Genomic DNA, 26628 nt, shown 5'->3' on the forward strand with positions numbered 1-26628 from the left:
AGCAAGAAAAGTTATGATTCACTGTTGCCAATAATATGCAACTGATTAAAATGAAATTATTGGATTTTTAGCCTAGGAGTATCCATATGACATTTCCCATTAATCTTTTTTTAGCAACGAGATTAAACTATGAAGGAGCCTTCTGATCTGAGAAACCAGGTTGACATCCCATTTACCATGAAGACAAACATATTGCTATCGTCAGTGGAACATGAGCACCGATGCCAACCAGAGAAGGATTTCCATTTTCGATGCTGCTTATGTGAGCAGAAAGGTAAAGGAAGGTTGAATTAAAGGGCCAACTTTTCTTTCTAAAAGCTCTCATTCACAAAAAGAGTAATAAAAAGTTACATGGGAGTGAGAATATTGCCATGTCACACTGCAATAATTCTATGCCCTGAGTTCCAGCATATGAAAACTGCACACCTTTCATATTTTATAGGCTTGTCAAAAGTAATACGTCTAAAATTCAAGCTCTAAATTTCTCCTTTTAAACTTTACTCCTTCACAGGGTTATTTGGCCCCATGACCCATCCTATTGTTGATGAAGTAAAAAATTATGTGCCATCTTTGATTTCACACTTTCTCTTTTTATTCCTCCCATTCCCTTACCTGGATTATCTCTCACACCTGGACAATGGTAATAACTGCTTAGCAGGTATTCCAAAACACACTGTAATCCTTTCACATTCACCACCAAGAGAGGAGAAAGTAACCTTATTTGTTAATGAAACTGAAAGCAACAGAACTACTTTAAAAGCCTTCAGTGACTTGCCCTCACAGGTCTACCTTGTTTTCACCTCCAACCAGTGATCCATGATCATTTTTATTTCTGATTGTAAGAGGGAGCTAAAAGAATCAATGGTTGGGAAAAATTAAGTGGCCTGCCAAAAATCCACGGGGTTCTTTCATAAGCTCCAGTTCCTGAGAAAGCTAAACACATGAACTGTGCAAGTTTTCATAATAGAGAAACTCATCTATGGAAATAAAGTATGTCAATGTGTTTCAACTAGCTGAGGTATACATGCAAGGAAATAAGAGGGAGGGGGGCTTAGAAAACCCTAAGAATGGAAGATTTGTGAGTGAAAAGAGCCCAGTCCCTCAAAATACCATTCAGGTTTGCTTGAAGATTAAAATTATCATCTGTTTACTTTTCCCTACACTTTTCCATGCATACTATCCCCTACCTCATACCTAGAAGGTTATCAGAAGAAAATTGCCCTATTTGTGGAAGTCTGAGGGGAAAAAGAATGGATTGCAGAAACATAATCATGAATTACTTCTTTTTTTGTAATTGGGGCCAGAACCACAGTCATAAGCTGGTGATATGACAATAATATTTTAGAGCAAGTTATCTAGAAATAGCCCTAAGTCAACAGATCAAGGTACCCATATCCAAACCCTCCCGCACACAGTCCTACTGGCCATCTATTTCAAAATACTCATATATATGTTTTAACAGTTTTCATTATGGCCTTTGATCATAAATGGTCCTTTCTGGTCAGAGCATATAAATAAAGAAAGTGAATCATTCTATAGTCACTTCCTTTGGCTCTTTTGGCATACTTGATATCAAACAGAATTTTTTCCTATTGTATAAAATTGGAGGAGGAAAGGTTTTTCAATAACAACTCAAATGTCACTTATACAGGCCTCAAATATATCAAAAGAGTGGGCCTACTTAACATGCTAAACAATGAATTTTTCAAATCTGTGGCAAGGGGAGTTTAAGTCTTTAGTACTAAAATTGCTTCACTCCTCAAGAGTCAAGGTGACTACTAAACCTCTTTATTTTTTCTCTCATGAATACTGTAGATCATATATGTCTCTTTTTAAGACACCTAGATTTTCAAGTACAATTTTATTACTAAACTCACACTAATTTTAATTTAAAATTTTTTTAAGATTAGATGTATATGTCACTTAAATGTCTTCCTTGTCATAATCTCATCTTTAGTACAAATAGAAGTGGTCATGGTTTAATGTCATCTGTCATGTTAGTGAAATCTACATAAGGTCAATTTCATTCTTGAAATGTAAAAAAAAAATTACATTTGTAAACTGTGCTAACTGAAGTGCAGATTCCTTTAAAGAAAATTTTTCTGACATAAATTGTTTGAGCTTCTCTGATTGGAAAAATATGATTAGTTCCTTTAAAACTCAATTACATTTTACTTCCAAAACCACAATGTGCATAATTTCACAGTGTCTTGAATTATGAAATTATTTAAAAGATTCATTCATTATTTTTAACCAAACACTGTTCAGATGAACCATGTATTTTACATTATTGAAGTTGAATTAAGCAAATACAAGTCTTCTGATTCTGGGAGAGGAAAATACGGATCATAAAGTTAAACCAATGCTTTTCATCTGGAGGCAATTTTGCCCACCTTTCCACCTGGGAACATGTGGCAATATCTGGAGACTTTTTAAACCAGCACAATTCTGATGGGCAGAAAAGGAGAGGGCTGCTGATTTCTAGTGGACAGAGGCTAGGGATACAGAAAAACATCTGCAATGCACAGCAAAGTCCATACAATGAAGAATTATCCGGTCCAAAATGTCAATAGTGCCAAGGTTGAAAGAGCATAAGTTAACCAAACCAGGAGAACTGGATTTAAAAAAAAAGTGTATGAGAACTTTTCTCCCAAATACAGCTTTTGGAGGAGTACCACACACATATGGTCTGGCATATACAAAATCAAAACTGGATTCAAATTCATGAAGTCAAGAATAAGATATTAAGAATGAAATAATACAATGGAAAAATATAAGTCATTTGACAATCTATTTGCAAATTTTTCAAACTCACAGCAAACCTGTACTTCAAAAAAAAAAAAAAAAAATCCTTCTCCTCACCACTACCACCAGCAGCAGCATCCCCATATAATGGTCTAGGAAACTAAGCCTGATAGAAGCCAAGCAATTTTTCCAAGTCACTCAGTAAAAGAACAGCACAAATACAAACTTAAATTTTCTGACCTACATCTAATGGCTTTTCTCACTATACTATAAATATTTCTATCATACCCCTCACAACTCATTACAATTCTACTGCAAATTAATGTGCAGGGTGTCTCTGATATCAGGTGCTCAAAAAGACAAAGTCCCATCACTGGACTCAGAGGGTCAACAAAGTGACATAATTTCTGTGTTTGCCATCAAGACACTAAAATCATCACTGACCCTAGTTGAAGAAATATTTCTATAGCTCTGTATTTATGGATATCACCTTGAGCCTGCTGGAGGAAGGTTGTTGGAAAAATAGAGCAAAGAATATATTTGGCATCTGTAGGCTTTGGAAAAATCACATAAAGGTCACAAGTGTAAGAAGTTCTTTCCAGACCTGGATCTTTCCCTGACTTACAGTGTAGCTTTGGAAAGTAATTTAAACTTTCTGTATCTCAACTTATTCATTGATAAACTGAAGGAAAAAAAAAAAAACTACCACTTAGATGTGGTTGTGTAGATGAAATAAGACAAATTTATATAGATGTGTCCTGATAGGCAAAGCCAATAAACAGATATATAATGCCATTACTCATTGTTAACTCTTAGAATTTTATTATTGATGTAGTTTTCTACTCTGCTTTGGGAAGTGAGTACCCTAAAAAACATGTTTAACTCACTGGTAAAAGATGAAGTATTTTCAAATTTTAAAGTTTATTTTGCCAGATTCAGATAGGTTTTGCCAAGAGTGGTGCTGGTTTTAAACTATCCTATAAAATATTGACTGTGAAAAGCAGTTCTCTAGGAGAAGTAGCTTGTAACCAATAAAGGAGATGTATTTATTTTGACACCTCATCCAGAAAAACCTTTCCACAAAACCCTGCTTATTTCCTTTGTAGCAAATATTCTTTGTTAGCTAACAGAATTTTGATTTCATTTTGAATGACAATATTCTCAGCTCTAAGAAGTGAACTACAATTGGTCTATGCCATCAGAGCAGTCCCAGTTCTCTAAAACAGTAATAATCCCATTTCCCTAAAATAACAGTGTGCCACCTAGTCCTGACCAATGACCAGAAGGAAGAGTACACTGGAGACAGGGGGGTTTCTGTGCATGCTATCCTCCATGATAAAAAGGAAAGAGAGGCAAACATGAGAATGCTCTTCTGTTTCCTTCAGTGTCTCCTTATTTTGGTTAACATAGATTACAAGTCAATGTCTGGAAGTATAGTAACCACTTGTAAATCTTGAAGCAAAAATCTTGAGGTCCAAAGCTAACTTCAAGAGAATGGCAGAGTGGGAAGACAGAAGGAAATTAGGCCCTGATGGCATTGTTGAGCTAGCTAATCAATCCTAGAACCGCTATATCCAAACGGATTTAAGTGTCCAACACATGCTCTTGTGTTTTAGACTAGCACTTCTCAAGTTTTGAGTAACTTCTATTTAAAAAGTATTCTAATTCATAATATACCCACTACCAATTCCACTTGTGTCCTCTTGAGAGTTATTAGTCAATTTTTGTAAAAATTTAATATATTTTCATTTCATTTATAGAAACATCATTTTATCAATGGAAGAAAAAACACCTAAGGCATAAGGCATTGGAGAGGTAACAGCCTCTTCTATTGTATGGATCAGAAATAATACAGCGTTGACCTTTTTTCACTTTTGTGCTTCACCACTACTGATTGGTTTGTGTGGCAAGCCCTTTCCTTCTTATCTATCTGGTCAACTTCTATTCATCCTCCACTCTCAGCTAGAGATATACTTCTTAAAATCTTCTCCTAAGCAGAGTTAGATGATCTTGCCTTTGAATTTCTTATATATATCAAGCAGAACTTTTCTTTTTGGAAGTTACAGACAGAAAACATACTCAAGCTTACTTCAAAATGACAAATTAGAGGTTCACACATCTGTGAGGTAAGGAAAGAACTAGCTTCACAGTCTCAGTGAGGTTTTCAGGATTCAGTTTTGGTCTTCCCATCTCTCTGGTTATTGGCCGAATCTTAGTTAGTCTCTTTCTTCATGTGTGAAGATGGATTTAGGAAACTAGTTCTGACTCCTCCTCCCACATATCCCAGTGGAAAAATAAATATATCTCTTAACTTCAGTGAAAGTTCAGGGACTGACTCATTGTTCAGTCTAGGGTCATGTGCTCATGACATGCCAGGGATATGGAATATACCGATTAGTACTGAAATTAAGAATGGGGACAGTCGCACACAAATTCTATGGGATGAGAAAAAGAAAGAATAAGCCTTCCAGTGGAATCCCTAAAAATGGGAGAATAGATGACAGCAGGAATAAACATGCCTATCACATATACCTAGAAACTTGCTCTTGCACCACTACACACCAATACATCATACCATACTCATTAATTCAACTAAGCATTAATTGTTCATTATGTTTTAGGCACCATTCTATAGACATATCCTCTTGATTATTTCTCTCTTCACTAAGTTATACTCCTTAATGGCAAAGACAATGCCTAATTCTGATAGCATAGGACACATTGGGCTGTTACTGTCTCTGAGTTTTTGTCACCTTAACACCAAACTGTGAAATCTTCAACAGCCAGGACATTACCTTACTCCTCTTACCATCCTTAAAACCTACTACAATGCCAGCTTGGCACCATCTTGGTTCATGAAGTCTTTTTTGAATGGATGTATTATTACTCAAGCACTCGGAGCAGAATTTGAGTTGTAACCAATAATTAATAAGTGCCAGGGTTTATTTATGAATCTGTTCAATTGGTCTATATATCTTTATGAGAGTACAGTTACACACTTTTAGTTTTTTTTTTTTTTTTTTCCTGAGACTGAATCTGAATCTTTATTGTTCACAGAGTCTTTTTGCATGTTTTTTCTTTGGTATTGATTACATCATTTCATGGTTAATACAATGAAATGTTAAGTAAAAAATCTTCAAGAGTGTAATTAATGATCTTTTTTTAATTTTTTTTATTGTAAACAAATGGGATACATGTTGTACATGGCATAAAGGCATACCATTTGTGTAACCATAAATTTACATACGGTAAAATTTTTATTTAAAAAAAATAAATAAAAAAATAAAAAATAAATAAATAAAAAATAAGTGTACTTGGCATGTTGATCTCTAATGTTCAATGTATACATTCTATCTTTTAGAAATTGCCAGCAAAAACAGAAATTCTGGACAGTATTAGACCAAAAGACTAAGCATAGTTTAGAGTGGCCACCCACATAAAGAGAAGGAGCAGAGTGGAGATATCACAGATGTAAAGTGATGTTGTTACTGACTGTAGCCAGAGTCACCCACTTAAACAAGGGAAACATTTCAAACATTGGAGGTGATGGGGCATGGAAAGAGTGCTTTCACAAAGGATGTTGTAATCGTTCATCAAAACAAAGAAGATCTTGATTCTCTGGAGAACACAGGTCACAAATTGAGCAGAAATAGAAATCTGAGCTTCTTGGACTAAGCCAGAGGCAAGCAGCCAAAACACTAACATAAAAACCACTCTCACTAACTTAAGTAAGCAGCAGGAAATAGCATCATTTAGACCTGATTCCAGGCCAACCACAGGTCCCGAAGCCTAGTGCAGTCAGGAAATATCCTTGCCATGTTCTTTAACAGCTCAAGTCTGAAGCAGCAGCCAAGGAGAAACAAATATCTAACCATGTTCTAAGTCAAGAGAGGCGAAGAAATTCTGGGAACAAGATCAGCAGTCCATCAAACACAAAACCAAGAGTAAAGAATAAACACGTCAGGTCAATATTCTAAAAACAGTGAGAAAGGGCCAGTGCAGAAAAAAAGGGTTTAAAAAGTCATGTATTATTTAGGTCTGTTGTCTAGTATTTGCAGATCCACATGCCTTTTGCATATTTCAACAGCTACTTGTCTAGCAATAAATTTGTTTTGTTTTGTCTTCTAAAGGTATAGAGTAGCATGGCCTTGGAACATCTGTGTTCATTTAAATGCTATAAAAATTAAAATATCAAGTAATCAAACTACTCTGACTTAAAGACTTGGAAATTGGGATACATTATTTTTGTGTGTTTTCTCTCTTTTATTTATTAGAAAGAAGTATATAAACAATAAGAGATAAATGATAATAATTAGTCAAAGGTAACTGAAGCACACATTTTAAAAAATTATCCTTTTCCTTTTACTAATTCTAGTATTCAAAACATGGGATGGTGTCTCATAGACTTGCTTTTGAGACTATAACAGTCACAGTGACTTTGCACTCAATTTAGATCACTTCCTTCTTCATTTGTTCTGGAATTGTATAACACACACTAATCATTAAAATATTTTTTTTACTATTACAGTGGAAATAAAGAGAATGATGTGTACATTATGCAAGAGTAAGGTATCATAAACTGTATGTCCACGTTGGCCTTCTTGAAGAAATTTTCTTCCTCAGTCTCTGGAATATCTATCATGTGATTCTACCATCAACATACTTTCCTGAGGCCACATTGACATGGCTCCAGGATGCCCACAACATGAGCAGAGTTCTGTCACAACGTGCCTCTCATAGGACTCACTTCAGGGCTGGCCGAGAGAAAACAGATAAAACACAGATGTTTAACTATATATTCCTTTATTTTCTACAATAATTCTATTTCTATTTCTGTCAATATTGCATACCCGGAAGCAGAGGTGTTCAATGTTTACTTCATTTTGTGAGTCATAAACCACCACCATGGGCACCAACAAGTGTTTTCCAGTTAACGAGCCCAGAAGTAACTGAAGGGAACACTTTCATATCTCCTAATGCCTATCTCTAAGTAATGAGGACTCAAGACACCTCTATTTCCTTTCCATGTCCCCTCCTCTCCCCCTCCCCCACAAAATAAAGAAAACATGCTGACCTTCTTTTACCCAGGGTAAGCCACATCATCCGGCCCTCCTTACCACCTCTTTTATCACACGCTCCAGCTACTCTCATACCTACTCTCATACCCTTGTGACTCTCAATCACTTCCATAGCAGGAGACCAAAAGTGCTACCCATTCCCTCCCTGCCTTTGCAAATTCTACCTTCCTGCACCCATTCCCTCCCTGCCTTTGCAAAAGCTATGTTCTCCTTTAGGAAACCCTAACCCAGGCCCCAGAGCTATCTGCTGAACTGTTACTGATTCTTTGGGAATTCCACGGGGAGTTTTTCATGGATTCCATCTGTCTTCTATAAAACTGGCACCTCAACGTCTGTTCCTTATGGTCCTTTGTACATGTCTCTGCCTTAGCACTTTATGATAAGTATTATTTTCTGTGTCTGCCCATCTCCCCAGCCAGATTCATCAAACGTGCCTTTCTTGGGAAAGGTTTTATTGATATTAAAAAGAGATCATCATTGAGGAAACAACCCTGCTGGAGATGTCATGTTTAATAGTAGGGCTGTTCTGTGATTTGGGTTGCCCTTAGTGACCAAGCCAATAAGTTAAGAACAGCAAAGAAAACAGATGGAAAGAAACCAGTCCTTGAAGATGCCACTAGAATTCTGAATTAACCAACTCTGAAGCTTATCCACTTCTGGACATTTTGATGCATCTGAAATATTTTCACTTATTTTTTAAGAAATATTTTTACTTATTTTTAAACAACCACTTTGAATTTTATTTTCAGTTTCTCAAAGCATCCTAACTGAAAAAACACTAAACTTGCCATTAAATTAACTCAATTTCAGGTGGAAGGTAAGCTTGAACAAGAGGTACATCCTCTAAACTCAAGTTTCCTCGTTGTTAAGTAGGTTTAGTAATTCTTATGTTTGCAATGTTATCACAAAAATGAAACAAAATGATATATTATATATAAAGGTCCTATGTATGTTACAAAGTCCAGAAAAAAAAAAATCAAATGTCCTCTTAGGGGGCCAGTAAAATAAATAAATGAACTGTTCAAGACAATACGTACTAACCTCTCTCTGTTTTGACCAACCATAATAATTGCCTAGTTACATTACATTTTAACAGACTAAGATGCCAGAGCAATGAACTACTATAAAATGGACTACTATAAAAGTTTCTATTACTAGAAGTATTATTAAATATCCTGTTTTATTCCTCTAAAGAATTACTAAATGTTCTAATCTGTTGCATTTCCCCGACACCCAACCATTCAACATTCAAGTGCATTTTAGAAGGGAAGACATTTCATAGCAGATTGTTTAAACTGTGGCAGTTTTAAAACAGCACCACATTCGCTGACACTGTTTCCCCATTAAGAATGGGGTCTTCCTTTGATTTTGAGCAGGACTGTTTCTGCTTCAGCCAATCAAATATAATGAAAGTGATGTCATATGTCTTCCAAGGACAAACATTCAAAAGTCACATTTCAGATTTATTGTTTAGCACCCTGCCTTTCTGGCCTTTCTCAAGGTGTACTGTTTCATGGAAACCAGTGACCAGATTTTAAGAATCCCAAGGCACCAGGACAGTTCCCAACTATTGTATTACAGAGAAAAGCTATCTCTATGGAACCCTATTTAAATTTCTGACATGCAGAACATGTGAGCATGATGAAATATTTGTTGCATCAGACTACCAAAAATTTTCCACGTGACAATAAGGGAGGAAAACAGAAATTTTATTTCAAGGCAGTTTGTTGGGACTAATGACACGTTAACTAACTCAGGCTGACTCCTTACTCCCTGGCGGGTGAGCAAGATCAAGGCTCAAAGGCGGTTTCAAAGGTTAATGACGATAAACCTGGCCACCGTTAGGGATTGGTTAACAACAGTTCCACGAAGTGATCGGCTAGTGCTTGCCATATAGTCCTATGGGACTCTCACCTGCATGAATCCTCCATGCCTTGCTGATCTTTAAGCTGATTGGTTGCCGCCTAGCCCCCACCCTATGTAAAAGTTGTGTGATTTCCTCAATAAACGAGTTCCTGCTGTGACGGGTCTCCCTGACAGTCTGATTGTCCTCCCCCTGGAGGGCTGGGAGCGGGTGGTCAGTCCGCCCTACCTATCCCGGTCTGACCTTGTTGAGGAGTGTCCCCTTCCCTTGTTGCTGGTCGAGAAGAGCAAGAGGGCTTAAGACCCTGACAGCAGTTGTTCAATTAGAGTCAAAAATTTTAAATGTATTCATTAATTGAACATATTTGAATTTATTTTCTGATTTTATTTTCTGAGTATATTTATTTTCTGATTTTCTAACTTTATTCATTAAATCATTGAATTCAAAAACTGAAAGGAATTTAAAGATTGTATATCCTTTATAAAACTAAGTAGGACTTAGAAAGTTCAAATGCCTTCCTAAAACTCATACAGATGTATAGTGGTAGATCTATAAACAGAAAGAAAAACTTTGATATGCAGTGAGGATTTGTTTGTAAGATGAGAATTAAAGTTTTCTTCCATACTTTTAAAAATGAAGTGTAGAAGATGGCAGATCAGAGTCACCCAGCATTTACTTGCCTCTCCATGAGATAGAATCAAAAGCAGTGGAGAGCAGCTGCTTATTGAGGTGGGTGACTATTGGAGAATGTTGAAGTTAATTGTGAATGATCAGAGACTTGGAGAAACCCCAAGACCTTGGACAGTAGAACAGATGGTGAGACAGAGCACCCCAGCACTGATTGTGCATCAGCATGGCAGAGGTCAGGGGTTCAGGTGAGTGAGGGAGAGGCCAAGTGAGCATCCCTAGCACAGAATTTAGCACTGTGTAAAAGTGTGGTCTGAACAGACAGTAGACCTGGAATCTGCATTGAAAATGAGTTCTGGATAAGATCTCTACATTTTTCAGGGCTATACCAGAGAGACACCTTGAGAAGGACTTGTGGGAGCTTATCACTTTGGGAGTCAAAGGCCCCTACATTTTGCAACTTTGAGGGCCCGCAGTAACACTGATTCGCTTATTCAGTGAACATATGCCTTAAGACCCAGTTTGGCCCCAGGGGACAGTCATTGAAGCAAACCCACTGAGAATTCTAGGCAGGGAGAATACAATCTGTAATAAGAAAGGAAACCCAGGAAGCTTCCACCTTATGACCAACAGCTTGGGAACTCAGTTGTAGGATTTCAAATTAACAGCAGCTGTGTGTGTGTGTGTGTGTGTGTGTGTGTGTGTGTGTGTGTGTGTGTGTGTGTGTGTTACGTGGGACATAAGTTGCAAGTCATGGGCAGTGGATTGTGTGGAGCCTGCTGCCAACCCCTACCCCAGCACAGATAATTGCTACCCCATAGATACTCCCTTCCCTCCAAGGGAGCAACACAGAGGTGCCAGGAAACCTACACCCAGAATAGGAAGCAAAATAAATACGATCATGAGATCAAGGAAAAGAATAAGTCTCACTCAAAGAGTAGGTAAGCAAATGATAATTAGGAAAAAAATCAAACAGTATTGATTGAGTCGGTTATCAAACCTCTACGATGAACAAAAGAGAAAGAAATGAACATAGATATTCAAAACAGCCAGAAGAATAACAATGAAATGAAAGAACTAGCACATACCTTTCTATAATAACCCAGAATTAAATGGTTCTAATTCTCCAGTTAAATGATACAGACTGGCTGATTGGATTTAGAAAAGGCCCAACAATTAGAGGTCTGCAATAAACGCACCTACCTGGCAATCAGACATCACTGATTGAAAGTTAAAGAGTATAAAATATTCTTCCAACCACATGGATTCCAGAAGCAAGTAGGAGTAGCTATAGTCACATGAAAACAAAACAAAACAAAACAAAAATCTTATAGCCAAAATCAGTCAGAAGTTATAAAGAGGGTCTACATATTGATAAAAAATCCATTAAGAATAATAATTATTGTAAATATATCACCAAATGTTGGAATGCCCAATTATATAAAACAAACACTGCTGGATATGAAGGGAGATAAATGCCCTAATGGAATAATAGTGGGTGATTTGAACATCCCAATCTCACCAATAGATAGATCATCCAGACAAAATTTAACAAAGAAACAGTGAAGTTAAATTAACACTGTAGATCAAATGAGATCTTGTTATAGATTAACAGACATCTATAGATCAGTTCCTTCAACAGTTGAAGAATACCTACTCTTTTCATCTTCACATAGAGCGTTTTACAAAATGGATCATATATTAGGCCACTAACCTAGTATAAACAAGCACCAAAAATTGAAATAATTTCTTGCAACTTATCAGATCATAATGAAAGGAAACCAGAAATCAACAGCAAGAAAAACTTCTGAAGTTGTACAAATACACAGATATTGAACAATATCAAAACAGTTTTGAACAAACCCTAGGCATTGAAGAAGTCAAGGGGAAATTTAAAAATTCCTAGATTTAAATGTAAATGGAAACACAACATACCAGAACTTATGGGATACAGCAAGAGCAATACTATGAGGGAAGTATATAGCAATGGGTGTCTACATTAAAAAAGAGAGAACAAGATCTCAAGTAAATAACCTATGGATGCATTTTAAGACTTCAGAGAAAAATGAACAAACTAAGCCCCAAATTAATAGAATGAAAAAAATAATTAACAAACAAAATTGACAAATGCTTAGTTAAATTAACCAAAAGAAAGAGATAAAGAACTCAAATAAATAAAATTAGAGATGAAAAAGGAGATTATTACAACCGATACCACTGAAATTCATAAGATCATTAGGGAATATCATGAAAAACTATATGCCAACAAATTAGAAAATCTAGAAGAAGTGGAAGAATTTCTAGATACATATGACCTACCAAAGCTGAACCAAGAGGATATAAAAACTTAAATAGATTAATAACAAGCAATAAGATTGAAGCAGTTTTAAAAAGACTCCTGACAAAGAAATGCCCAGGACTGGATGGATTCATGACTAAATTTTACCAATTTTAAAGAAGAACTAAACCAATGTTCCTCAAACTAGTCCATAAAAATATAAAGGAAAGAAGCCCCTTCCACACTCTTTATTAGAATCTAGTATTTTTCCTGGTACTGAAGTCTCATAAAAATACAACAAATGATGGAAACTATAGAACAGTATCCTTGATAAACATAAAAGTAAAATCCTTGTAAAATACTTGCAAATCAAATTCACAGCACATTAAAAAGATCAAACACCATGATCAAGTTACCTTCATTCTATGGATGTAAGGATGATTCAACATATGCAAATAAAGGTAATAGAGCACATAAATAAAATCAAGGATAAAAGTAACATGACCATCTCAACAGATGCTGAAAAAAGTCTGCCATAAAACTCAACATCTCCTCATGATAAAAGCCATGAATGAATTAGGTATCAAAGGAATAAACCTCTACAGAATAAAGATGATATATGACAAACCCAGAGTCAATATCATACCAAATGGGGGAATACTGAAAGCATTTCCTGTACAATCAGGAATGAGACATAGGAGTCTACTCTCACCACTCCTTTTCCATATAGTACTTGAAATTTTAGCAAGAGCAATTGGGTAAGAGAAAGAAATAAAAGAGATACAAATAGTAAAGGAGGAAGTTAAATTATTCTTGTTTGCAGATGGTGATTCTATACTTACAAAAACCTAAAGACTCCACAAGAAGACTTTTAGAACTGATAAATTCTGCAGTATGCAAAAGAAAACATACCCAAATCCATAACTTTTCTGTCCATCAATAATAAACTCAGTGAGAAAGAAATCAGAATAGCACTCCCACTTATAATAGTCTAAAAATGTAAGATAAAATAATAGGAATATGCGTGACCAGAGGAGAAAGACTTCTACAATGAAAATTTAAAACTACTGAAGAACTGAAGAAGACACTAGAATATGGAAAGACCTCCAATATTCATGGATTGGGGCAATAAATATTGTTAAAATGGCCATAGTACCCAAAGTCATCTACAGAGTCAAATGAACCCCTATCAAAAAACCAAGGACATTCTTCACAGAACTAGAAAAAAAAATTCTAAATATTATGTGGAAATACAAGAGATTCCAAATACCCCAAGTAATTCTGAGCAAAAGAGAACACTGCTAGAGACGTCATGATACCTGATTTCAAAACATACTACAGAACCACAGTAACTATTGGCATCAGATTTGCTATTTTGCTTCCGCCATTATTCTGCCTCCCTGACACCACTTTACAACCCAGATTGTTAGTCCCCGAACTTCCTAGTCAATCATTGGTCCGTTATTATTAGCCAGTGAAATTCTACTACTTAAGAATAGTTCCCTGCCATTCACTCTCTCTCTACCCCCACTCTTGCTCCCTCTCTTGCTCTCTCTCTCTCTCTCTCTCTCTCTCTCTCTCTCTTTCTCTCTCTCTCTCTCTCTCTCTCTCTCTCTCTCTTTCTCTCTCTCTCACCCCGTGCACATTAATATAATCTCTTGCATGAGTTCCCACATCCAGAGTGGTTTCTGGGTGCTTTCAGTAACAAAAACAACATAATACTGGCACAAAAATGGACACACAGATCAATGGAATACAGGACCCAGAAATAAACCCAGACATCTTCAGAAAACTGACCCTCAGCAAAGACACCAAAAACATGTTGGAGGAAAAGACAGCCTCTTCAAAAAATGGTACTAGGTAAACTGGATGTCCTTACATAGAAGATTAAAAGTAGATCCCTGTCACATACTCTGTACAAAAAAAAAAAAATCAACTCAAAATGAATCAAAGACCTCAATATGAGATCTGAACTTTGAATTTTCTAGAATAAAACATTGGAAAAACACCTCAAGATATTGGCATAAGCAACAATTTCCTCAGTAGGACTTCATTAGCTCAGGAAACAAAAGTAAAAATTGACAATGGTATTATATCAGATTAAAAAGCTTTTGCACAACAAAGGAAACAATCAACAGTCAAAAGATAATCTACTGAGTGGGAGAAAATATTTGCTAACTACTCATCTGATAGGATTAATATTGAGAATACATAAAGAACTCAAAAAAAACCTAACATCAACCATCCAAGATGGTAGACTACAGGGAAACCGCATTCCTCGTTGCTCCATGACTCAGGATTCAAGCAGAGGAAATACTGTTTTTCTGTGAGGCAGTCATCACTGCCCAGTGATCCCCTTCGGTTTACTCCCTATTCATCTGCCAATCACCTGCCCTCTACCAGCATATTGCCTGCCTTTGAGTGCAGATCCCTCACTGACTGCTGCCTATTATCCTCCATTTGCCTGTCTCTTGCCTGCCCATTACCTACCTTTCACCCACCCATCACCCACCACCCAAGTTCCACCCATTGGTTGTCTGCTGATAGCCTGCAGACTGCCCACAGACTGCCATCAGATCACCTGCTGTCCACTGTTGCCTGGAAGTCCACTGTCACAGGTTTGGTTACACACAGTCACCACCATCTTGGGATACTAGCCAGGACCTTCAGGTTTGCTACCACCACCACCACCATCTCAGAGTGTGGCCACCTTGTTCTGGGGACACAGGCCAGAGCCTGAAGATATATTGGGGTACCTGGAGGTCTGGTTGCACCTGAGGTCTTTCTCCTCCATTTGGTAGTGGCTGCCACCTGGCTGCCTCTTTTCAGGGTTGCTCCTTTGTGTGGGTGCATCCCTGGTGGTCTCTGCAAGTTGAAAGGGCATTGAGATCTTGGAACTGAAGCAAGGCAGGGCCTAGGGAAGCTGAAGCCCAGGTCCATCAGATTGCAGCTGGGTTTTCATGGGCCAGTCTGGGTCTGGCAAGTCTGTGGAAAGCTGGAGAGTAGGGGCAGTTCCCAGGGGGAGCACAGGTTGAAGAATCTGGGCTCTCTTCAATTCAGTTAGTCCTGAAGTATGCAAGGACAGAAGGGGCCAGCTACAATGAGTGGGAAGACTGGAAGAAGGTATGAGGGCATCTTGCTATCAGCTCACCCACCCAACCAGTCCAGCACTCAGTTAACTGGAGCTAACATCAAACTTCAGACAATCCCACAGAGAAGGGAAGCTGAGAAAATTTTTGAAAGCCAATAAAAGCAATCATTCAATTTTCTGTTGAGACTTTCCTTTTTTTTCCCCACTCTCTCTCTCACACATCTACAATATTTGAATTCAAGTATTTTTCCATGCATCAATTTATTGAGGAATGGGATGTCTGAATAGTATATTATGGTTTTCTTGGATATTCTTATATTTTTACTTTTTTAAAAAATTGGCATGTATTTTTTCTCTCACCAATCTGTCTCCTTGGATTTTCTCTCTCACTTTTCTCATACTAACAGCCAACATTTATTAACTCCTCCCTCACTTTTACTATAAATTTTTATCTCTATCTTCTCTCCTTCTCCTTCATAAACATTACATCTTACACTACTTCTATTCCTTGTCCAGCATTTGAAATGTAAACTCTTTTAGCAAACATACAGTTTATATTGTAGATAATAATTGAAAACTTCACTTCTGTTTATTGTGACAAAACCGTAAATGCCTTAATAGGAGTCATTTGGTTTAAGGTGATATATTGTTTGCATCAAGTGTTGTTAATATTGGTCTCCTCCTTAAACTGGAAGCCTTCAGGACACTATAAGACTACAAGGCAGAATCTGTATTGCCTCAATTCCATACTGCTAGATGAGAAGACACAAAAACAATGTGAAAAAACAAGGGAACAAAGTACCTCAAACGAACCCAGATGTTCCAACGATAGAATCCATAGACAACACAGTAGAAGACATGTCAGAGAAGGAGTTTAGAAAATACACAGATTGATCTTTGAAATAAAAGATGGTATTGGAGAGAAAATACAGGAAGTGAAAGACCATTTCAATAAATAGGAAGAGCTCATGAAAAGGAATCAAGCATAAATCCTTGAAATAAAGGCAATGATAAAGCAAATTAAAAATTCAATAGAAAGTTTCACCAACAGACTAGACCACTTGGAAGACAGAACCTATCTCAGACAATGAAGACAAAAGATATACTCTTGAAAATAAAGTTGACTGCACAGAGAAGATAGTAAGAAACCATAAACAGAACTTCTAAGAAATATGGGATAACATGAAAAGACCAAATTTAAGATTTATCAGAATAGATGGAGGTATGGAGATACAAACCAAAGGGATGAACAATCTTTTCAATGACATAATATCAGAAAACTTCCTAAATATAAAGAATGTAATGGAAAATCAACTACAAGAGGCTTACAGGACCCCAAATGTACCAAATGTAGCAGACCCACATCAAGGCACATTGTAATGAAAATGACTAACATACAGAATAAGGAAAAAATTTTAAAAGCTGTGAGAGAAAAAATCAAATTACATATAGGGGAAACCAATTCAGATTTCAGCCAATTTCTCAACCTAGACCCTCAATGCCAAGAGGTACTAGAATAACATACCAAGTTCTGAAAGAAAATGGATGTCAACTGAGAATTTTATATCCAGTAAAATTAAGCTTCAGATTTGAAGATGAAATAAAAACCTTCCATGATAAAAAAAAAAATGTTAAAAGAATTCACAACTGAAAACCCATATTATAGAACATTCTCAGCATAATATTCCAAGATGAGGAAATGGAAAGAAAAAAAAAGTGAAGACCAGCAAAGGGAGGAACTACACTAAATGAAAGGTCAATCAAAGGAGAAGCTAAGTCAAGTCAAAAACTAAAAATAAACCAAAATGACCAGGAATGCAAGTCGTATCTCAATAATATTGCGATACCCCCTGCTTCGCTCTTTCTGCTAAGGATTGCTTTAGCCATTCCTGGTTTCTTATTCTTCCAGATGAATTTCATAATTGATTGCTCTATTTCTGTAAGGTACGTCATTGGGATTTTAATTGGAATTGCATTGAATCTGTATAGCACTTTAGGTAGTATGGCCATTTTGACAATATTAATTCTGCCTCTTCAAGAACATGGGAGATCTTTCCATCTTCTAAGGTTTTCTTTCATTTCTTTCTTTAGTGTTCTGTAGTTCTCATTGTAGAGGTCTTTCACCTCTTTTGTGAGATTGATTCCCAAGTATTTTATTTTTTTCGAGGCTATTGTGAATGGGGTAGTTTTCCTGATTATTCTTTCTGAAGATTCATCACTTATGTATAAAAATGCATTAGATTTATGTGCATTGATCTTATATCCCGCTACTTTACTGAATTCACTTATGAGTTCTAAAAGTTTCCTGGTGGAATTTCCTGGTTCCTCTAAGTATATAATCATATCATCCGCAAATAGGGATAGTTTGAGTTCTTCTTTTCCTATTCGTATCCCTTTAATTTCATTGGTCTGTCTAATTGCTCTGGCTAGAGTTTCAAGGACGATATTGAATAGAAGTGGTGAAAGAGGGCATCCCTGCCTTGTTCCAGTTTTTAGGGGGAATGCTTTCAGTTTTTCACCATTTAAAATGATATTAGCCATGGGCTTAGCATAGATGGCCTTTACAATGTTAAGGAATGTTCCCACTATCCCTATTTTTTCTAGTGTTTTGAGCATGAAGGGGTGCTGTATTTTATCAAATGCTTTTTCTGCATCTATTGAAATAATCATGTGATTCTTGACTTTAAGTCTATTGATATGGTGCATTACATTTATTGATTTCCTGATGTTGAACCAACCTTGCCTCCCTGGTATGAAACCCACTTGATCATGGTGCACTATCTTTTTAATACGTTTTTGTATGCTCAATAATAACCCTGAATGCTAATGACCTAAACTCATCAATCAAAAGACACAAACTGGTAGATTGGATTAAAAATTTTTTAAAAAAGACCCAACAATATGATGTCTTCAAGGGATTCACCTCCTAGGAAAAGATGTCAACAGACTGAAGGTGAAGTGTTGGGAAAAAACATATCACTCACATAGACTGCATAAATAAGTAGGGGTTTCCATCCTCATATCAGACAAAATGGACTTAAAACCAAAGTTAGTAAGAAGGGACAAAGAAGGACATTTCATACTACTTAAGGGAATCATACATCAACAAGATATAACAATTGTAAATATATATGTCCCAAACAATGAAGCTTCTACATACATCAAACAAACCCTTTTCAATTTTAAGAATCAAATAGACTATAACATAATATACTAGGTGACTTTAACATAGCTCTTTCACCACTGGATAGATCTTCCAAATAAAAACTAAACACAGACACTACAGAATTAAATAATATAATCAATGATTTAGACTTAACAGACATAAAGAGAGTACTTCATCCATCATTGATCGAATACATTTTCTTCTCAGCAGCACATGAATCCTTCTCTAAAATAGACCATATGTTATGCCACAAAGCAACTCTCAGCAAATACAAAACAAATAGAAATACTACTCTGTACTCTATCAGATCATAATGGAATGAAACTAGAAATCAATGATAAAATAAAAAATAGAAGCTACTTCAATACCTGGAGACCAAATAGCATGCTATTAAATGATGAATCGATAAAAGAAGTTTTTATATTCTCTTGGTTCAGCTTTGGCAGGTCATATATATCTAGAAATTCTACTTCTTCTAGATTTTCTAATTTGTTGGCATATAGTTTTTCATAATATTCCCTAATGATCTTATGAATTTCAGTGATATCTACTGTAATATCTTTTTCATCTCTAATTTTAAGTTCTTTGTATCTGTCTTTTGGTTAATTTAGCTAAGCATGTGCTATTTTGTTTGTTAATTATTTCTTTCATTCTATTAATTTGGGAGTTAGTTTGTTCTTTTTTCCCCAAAGTCTTAAAATGCATCCATAAGTTATTTATTTAAGATTTTGTTCTGTTTTTTTAATGTAGACACTCATTGCTATAAACTTCCCTCATAGTACTGCTTTTGCTGTATCCTGTAGGTCCTAATACATTGTGTTTCAATTTACATTTAATTCTAGGAATTTTTATATTTCCCCCTGACATCTTCAATGCCTATGATTTGGTCAAAACCATATTGATGTTGCTGGGCATAATTTGTAAGGCAGCAATAGGTAAGTACATAGGCAGCTGAGAGTGCCTGTCAGGTTCCTTCACCCATCTGTTGACTGAATGACATCTGAGCAATCTTGTGACAACGGATTAAAGACTCTGGGGCTCTAACATAAAAGAAGGCTGGATCCTTGAAGGACTGGGTAAAACAAAATTCCCTACTTGACAATAAGAGAGACATCTAAGTTCATATTTTGTTAAACCACTAAGTTAGAAAATGTTTCCTATAGCAGTAAGTTTTACCTGCCCTGAGGAACTTAAATCTAATGGAAGTTTGTGCTTCTAGCCAAATTCTTACCAAGTATTTACTAAATGTGATTAAAGCAATAGTATCTCTTAATACCAAATTTTCTTCTTCAAAATCACAAATCCATTCCCTGAAGGCCTCCCATGTTTCCACATCTTTGTTCCTTTCCTCCTTCCATGTCTCTCCAAAGAATGTCTCCCTTGGTGGGGATGTAGCTCAGTTGGTAGAGTGCTTGCCTTGTATTTGCAAGGCCATGGGGGTTGATCCCCAACACCAGTCAAAAGGAAAAAAAGAATCTCTCCCTTACTAACTTCTCTGCTTCAAGAGCTCTTATTAATCCTCTAGTGACTATCTTTAAAGCTGATGCATCTTCATCAGCTCTAGAAACAATCTCATTTCATTACAGTTGAATCTATGAGTCTAACAAAATGGTTTTAATATTTTACTTTTAATTTTTTAAAGAAAAATTGGTAATATCTGTTGGCATTTAAAATATCCACATCTCTAACCTAACATTTGCATGACTAGAAATTTATTTCAAGGATATACGGCTTAATTATGTAAAGATACATATTTAAATATACATTGTAGCAATTTTTATAATTGGAAAAAACAGAAACAATCTAAATAGTCATTAATAGATAATTAGTTAACAGGCTATGGTAGATCTATATGATTTATATATGCAGCTATAAAGATTCTCCAGGATAATTTGTTTAGTAAAACTAAATTGTAAAACTGTCCCTAATACACACACAGCTTTTCTACTGTGTAAAAAACACTCATGTACATATATACACACAAATATATGCAACCTTGTATATGCATGGAAATTATAAATAGATACATAGGTAGTTGAATTTTTTAAAAAGTAAATGGAAGCAAAACTAGATAAATTCTATGGTAGTTATTATTTTTATAACTTTTTATAACTTTGTTTTAGGTAGCAGAATAAATGGCCAACAAATGGGGGAATGTGTGAATTAACTGTGACTTCCATATTGTACAATATTATTAACATTAAAAAGAAAAAGATCTTGTAGTAGGATAGATAATTGCCACCATATATCAGATCCTAATACCTAGAATCCATAAATGTTAGTTTAATGGAAAAAGGATCTTTGCAGATGTGATTGAGTTAAAGATCTCAAAATAGAGCGATCATTCTAGATTATCCAGATGGACCCTAAATGTAATCATATGTATCTTTAAAATCTCATATTCTAATTCCTTCAAAATTACATCTATCTAGACATTTAAAGAGATTTACAAATAGATGGTTAGCAAAACAATAATTCTACTTATCTCACAGTAGAGTAATATCAGGTGACTCTCAATTTCTTCCTGTATAATTTGTTACAATGAACATTACTTGTATAATCATGTTTCAAAAGTTAAAGAAGAAAAAAGTCTTGTGACAGTTGTCTTTTTCAAGAGCTGCAACAAGGCCTCCCAATCACATACTGTTCTTAACAATGTTATGATACACTCCTCCATTGAGAGATGGGATCTATGTTCCCTCTTTTCAAATCTGGAGGGGCCTGAGAATAAAACAGAAACAATGCTAACTTCCAGGATTACGTCATAAAAAGCCACACAGTTTCTCCTTGCTCTCTCAGGACATGTGCCATGGAAGCCCTGAATTGATATGTAAACAGTCTAGCCATCTGAAGCCACCATGATGGAGATATTGCAACAAGAAGCTACAAGAGGATCAAAAGAGATGTACAAGGAGCATCCAGTATTCTGATTCAAGTGTTAAACAGGTAAAGCAGTTCTCTCCAAAAGTCCTGATTTATAGCATTTACTGATTTCTGTGGAGTAAGTATTCCCAGTATGGTCAACTTCAACCTATCAACAGTTAAAAACTCAGCTCATATAATTCCTGAATTTTTCACAACTGGAGCTCAAGAGGTAGTTCAACATGGCCCTAGCATGCCCTGGTATCCTCCAGGTATCTTTCCAATCCACACACCAGACAAGGACTAAAGAAGTGAGAGGACCTTAGTCCTGGCCATGGTCAGATTATAATCACATGAGAAACTGCACACTTGGAACTACCCAGCTGAGTTGCTCCTGAACTTCTCACTCAGAGAAAATGTGAAAGATAATAAATTATTTTAGTCTTTTTAAACCAGTAAGTTTTAGAGAGATTCATTACCAGACATAGTAACTGATATCATCCTTTAGGTAAAACAGAGTGTAGTCATTCATATTCACTACCAAAGAACGTGGGGCTCTGCTGATCATTTATGTGTGATCTGGGTTAGACCAAGAATTACTTCTTGAGGGGAATCTTTGCCCCAACTGAGAAAACTCCCTCAGCCAACTCCTTAGGGTTCAGCGTCTACATTTCATTTTAGTATATATCCTGTCAAACTCTTTGTTTTCATGAGGTTATCATCAGTTTGCCCGATTGTGAAATTTGCCTAAAATAACTCTACAGCACACCCACAATGTTTTATGTATGTCCTGACTTTCTTGCCCTTCAGAATACAGAGCTGCTGCCTCTAAGGAATTACCTGCAATAATTCCAGGTACTATCTACAATGAAGTATATACTTCAGCACTCCCAATTCATGTGGCCTCAGTCTGTTTTCCATAATTTCCATAAATTACCACAACTATTTATTGTTCACTCTGGCCTCTCCAAATCTCCAGAAAATGTCTAATTTAGCATCTCCTAAAATATACAGGTCTTCTGTGCCCTTATTCACCATAGTGTGGTAGTTAACAGGGAACCTGGAGCAAAATCTCTGGGTTTCATTCTTGACTTTTCCCCTCACTGGTTATAACTTCATATACAATTTAATATCTTTGTATTTTAGTGTCTCCATTCATAAATGAGAAATTAAAAATAGCACCTACATATAGGATTGTTTATTAGGATTAAATAAAGTTAAATACATCAAACCCTTTCACATTGTTCACCACAATTGGGGCTCAATAAATATTAGTCATTAGTTTTCAGAGCATTTATAAAATTGTGGCATTAAAAATGCTCTAAGCAACTTTGTGGATGATGGTAGGTGGCAATAATTTCCATCTCCTCAACTACAGAAATACTAGTATGTGCAGTCAGCCCTTACAAAACTATGTGAACAGCACAGCAGGTTTACATGTCCCGAAATATCCGCCCACCTCACCCACCCTCAAGGCCTGCCCCAGGGTTATAAAGCTTTCCTACCATCTGCCACCTTCACCGATTATGACATTGTAAGGTGCCAGCCAGAAGGCAAATTTGAAGTCTGGGAGACACAATCCATGAAATCATTTACGCTAATTAACCCTTTAGCTCCAATTAACTGAGCAGATTGGCTGTCTCCTTACAGTTGTGTCCATCCGTTTAACACACAGTGATTACAGGCCCAATCTATGCTTGGCTTTGGACTACAGACGTCAATTAGCGATGGGTAGGCATGGTTTACACCACTGATGATGGCATGGATCAAATTGTGGTGTTAAGGAAAACAAGCAAGGTTCAGGACACAGAATCTAATAAAGGGAAGGGAAAGGGGAGGAGAGGTATTGAAAAATCCACTCGCTGCAGGTATATTTGAGAGGGGTGATTGGGGCTACAAAGAAATTCAGAATAAATTTCTCTTTCAAAGTTTTGTCTAAAACTGTCCCTGTGTGAATGTACAGGCTGCCAAATTTAAATGACTTTCCCATCAAGTTCTGGATTCCTAAAGTATGAAGATCACCCACACAATATAAAATAGTCATTAAGTTGCACTGTTTCCATAATGCTAAGGCAAGCTGGGAACTGATGAAGGGAAAGACTGGGAATGTGAACTAACATCAGCAGGAGGGGCCCTTAAACAGATAATGCACTGAGAAAACCAAGAGGGATCCAATGCCCTTTATGTATGTGGAGAAACTTTTGGATTTGTTTTGGGGTACCATAATCTAAGGAAAACACAACTAAAAATTTATCCTAGTAGCAGTACCTATCTGCCTAGTATGCTTTCATGAGCTTCTCTCTCTTTATCCTGAAACCATCCTATGGGGTAGTCAGGATTCCCAGTTTCTCTGAGAACAGAACTGAGTCTCAGAGAAGTTAAACTAATTGCTCAAAGTCACATATCTAATGAGCTGCTGAATAGAATCTGCGAACCCAGTTTTTTTCTCCCAATGCCAAAGATTCTTTAATGAGAAACTCTCCACTGCTAGCATCTATTCAGCGAGAAATGAAAGATGCATGAACTGTTATTTCACACACCCCCACCCCCACCGTGCTTCTACTTCCTCCATTCAACAGGCAAAGTCAATTTGGTCCACATCTGATGCCTTTCTCAGATTTCTTTTGGAAGGCATAAACGATGACGTTAGTACCAACTGTTTTGAACAGCTGCAGAAAATCATTAACCCAAATTGCTCATTACACCTTTATAGACACCAAGCAAGTCTGCCTGCTAAACACAGATATAAATATAATGGGTAATAATGGTGATGGAACATGATAAAAATGAGCAAGGCTGAAAGGGATGGAAAATAGCTTCAGAAGGAAATTCTCTGTATTGCACTTTGCCTTGTCCATAAAGGGCACAAAGGGATTGATTTAAAAATCTATATATTATGAACAAACCGATTCCCCTATACCTCAATCAGAAGCTTGGATTGTTTTCACTGACTGCATTATTGTGACCACAGAGTGGGGATATCTTGTTTGGAGCCAAAGAATAAATTAAAGAGAAGCTTCCTCAGAAGCATTCAGAAAAATTCAAGGTAGCGACTGATTTAAGGCTGAGAAGTTATCTCCAACACACAGGATAGACGTCAATAGGACGAGGAACCCAGGCAGCGTTTTTTCTTTCTTTCTTTTTTTTTTTGCAGAAAGACCTTGAACGAAAAATTTGCTGCCAGTTAGAAGGCAATATGGTCCCTGCTAGCCTTCCTTCTCCGGAGCTGCTCTGAGTGGCAGTTTGAATTGCCCTGCCAAATCCCTCCGCTTTGCTCTTTCTAAAAAAAGAACAAGGGGAAAGATGTGGAGAGTCAGAGCAACAATCGTCGCCTCAGCAGATTGCACTGCCACTGCAAATGTTAATATTTTTTAATGTCAATGTGGAGGCTCCTGTTTGAAATTCAGTGGGGAACTAAAATTAATGTAAGCCAGCTTAGGAATGTCAAATGAATGTTCATCATATTCAGGAGTGTTTGTGCGACTTGAAAATGATGGCATAGAAATTGGAAGGTTCGTGTTGATGATCATAGTGGATTTCTTTTTTTTTTTAGGAAATAATCATTTGAAGTTATTCGTGAAAATACATGATTTGTGGAAGAAATCGTGGAAAAATTAGATGTGCTTCCTTGCTGGGGAAATTGACAGCCTTGGGGGAAAAAATAAGAATGTATGCAAAAGATCTTACATGATGTGGGCACTTGGATTTTTGGAGGAGAATATTTTTTAGAAGATTGGAAAGGAAATAACCCCAATTCTCCCTGTCTATATATCCCTGGAAATATGACTTTGAATTTCTTTCCACTGAAAAATAAAGTCTGTTTCACCAATCCCTGAATTGGGTTGGCTTTTTTTTTAATTTGTTCTAATTGGTTGTATGTAACAGTAGAATGCATTTATACATTTTGACAAATCATACATAAGTAGAGTATAATCTCCCATTTTCCTGAGTATACATTTGGCAGGATCATATCAGTCATGCAGTCATACATGTACATGAGGTAACAATGTCTGTTTCACTCTATCATTCCTTCCTTCCCCCATACCTCTTCCCCTCTCTTCATTCCCCTCTACCTAACATAAAATAACTCTGTTCTTCCCTATCCTCCCCATCTTATTGTGAATTAGCTTTCGCATATCAGAGAAAACATTTGGCCTTTGGTTTTTTGGGTTTGGCTTATTTCACTTAGCATGATACTCTCCATCCATTTACCATATATGATGGAATATTACTCAGCTTTGAAGAAGAAGGAAATTCTGGGCTGGCTTTTGATTTGCTTTAGGGACCAAATGTCAATTCCAAGCCCATTCCTCAAGAGTCCTTGCAGGCTCATAGTCTCTTCCACGAGTAGAAAAGAGTCCTTCCACTGATAACAAAATATCTTAGGCTGCCTGCTGGATGGCCCTGAACAGAGTTGTGTCACCCCAGGGAAGGCCTTCCTAGATCATCCACTCCCAGCCAATGATGCAGGCACAGGATGAGGGCCAGCTGATACCATCCAAGCCCTACCTAGATGAGCCAATGTACCCTAGACTTCGAAAAGTAATAAATGGGGCTGGGGATGTAACTCAGTTGGTAGAGTGCTTACCTCAAATGCACAAGGGCCTGGGTTTAATCCCCAGCACCACACATACACACAACACACACACACACACACACACACACACAAAGTAATAAATAGTTGCAGTTTGAAGGCACTAAGTTTGGAGTGTTCTATTTCACAGTAAAATAACCACTAAAACAGTATGTATATGTTGTAATGCCAAACTCAGTTTTTGATAAAGTTTTGAGGAAATAAGACCTCCTGGGAACAGTAATGAGAATAATTCTTACATGATGATTTTGTGATTATTTCTTGGAGTACACAAATGGTAACAATCAGAGAAGGGACATGAAAGAGTGTATATCATGTATCTG

The 26628-nt window shown here is 36.6% G+C and overlaps 1 long non-coding RNA gene across 1 annotated transcript; it reads left to right on the top strand.

Annotated features, from left to right (window-relative positions):
* The first annotated feature begins 120 nt into the window (after positions 1 to 120).
* Positions 121 to 25519, top strand: LOC306646542. The gene is made up of 3 exons (XR_013759871.1): positions 121 to 274; positions 21649 to 21795; positions 25265 to 25519. It is a non-coding gene; the product is annotated as an uncharacterized lncRNA (long non-coding RNA).
* The last annotated feature ends 1109 nt before the right edge of the window (positions 25520 to 26628 follow it).

Source organism: Sciurus vulgaris (assembly GCF_902686455.1).
Source record: "Sciurus vulgaris genome assembly, chromosome: 16".
Taxonomy (NCBI): Eukaryota; Metazoa; Chordata; class Mammalia; order Rodentia; family Sciuridae; genus Sciurus; species Sciurus vulgaris.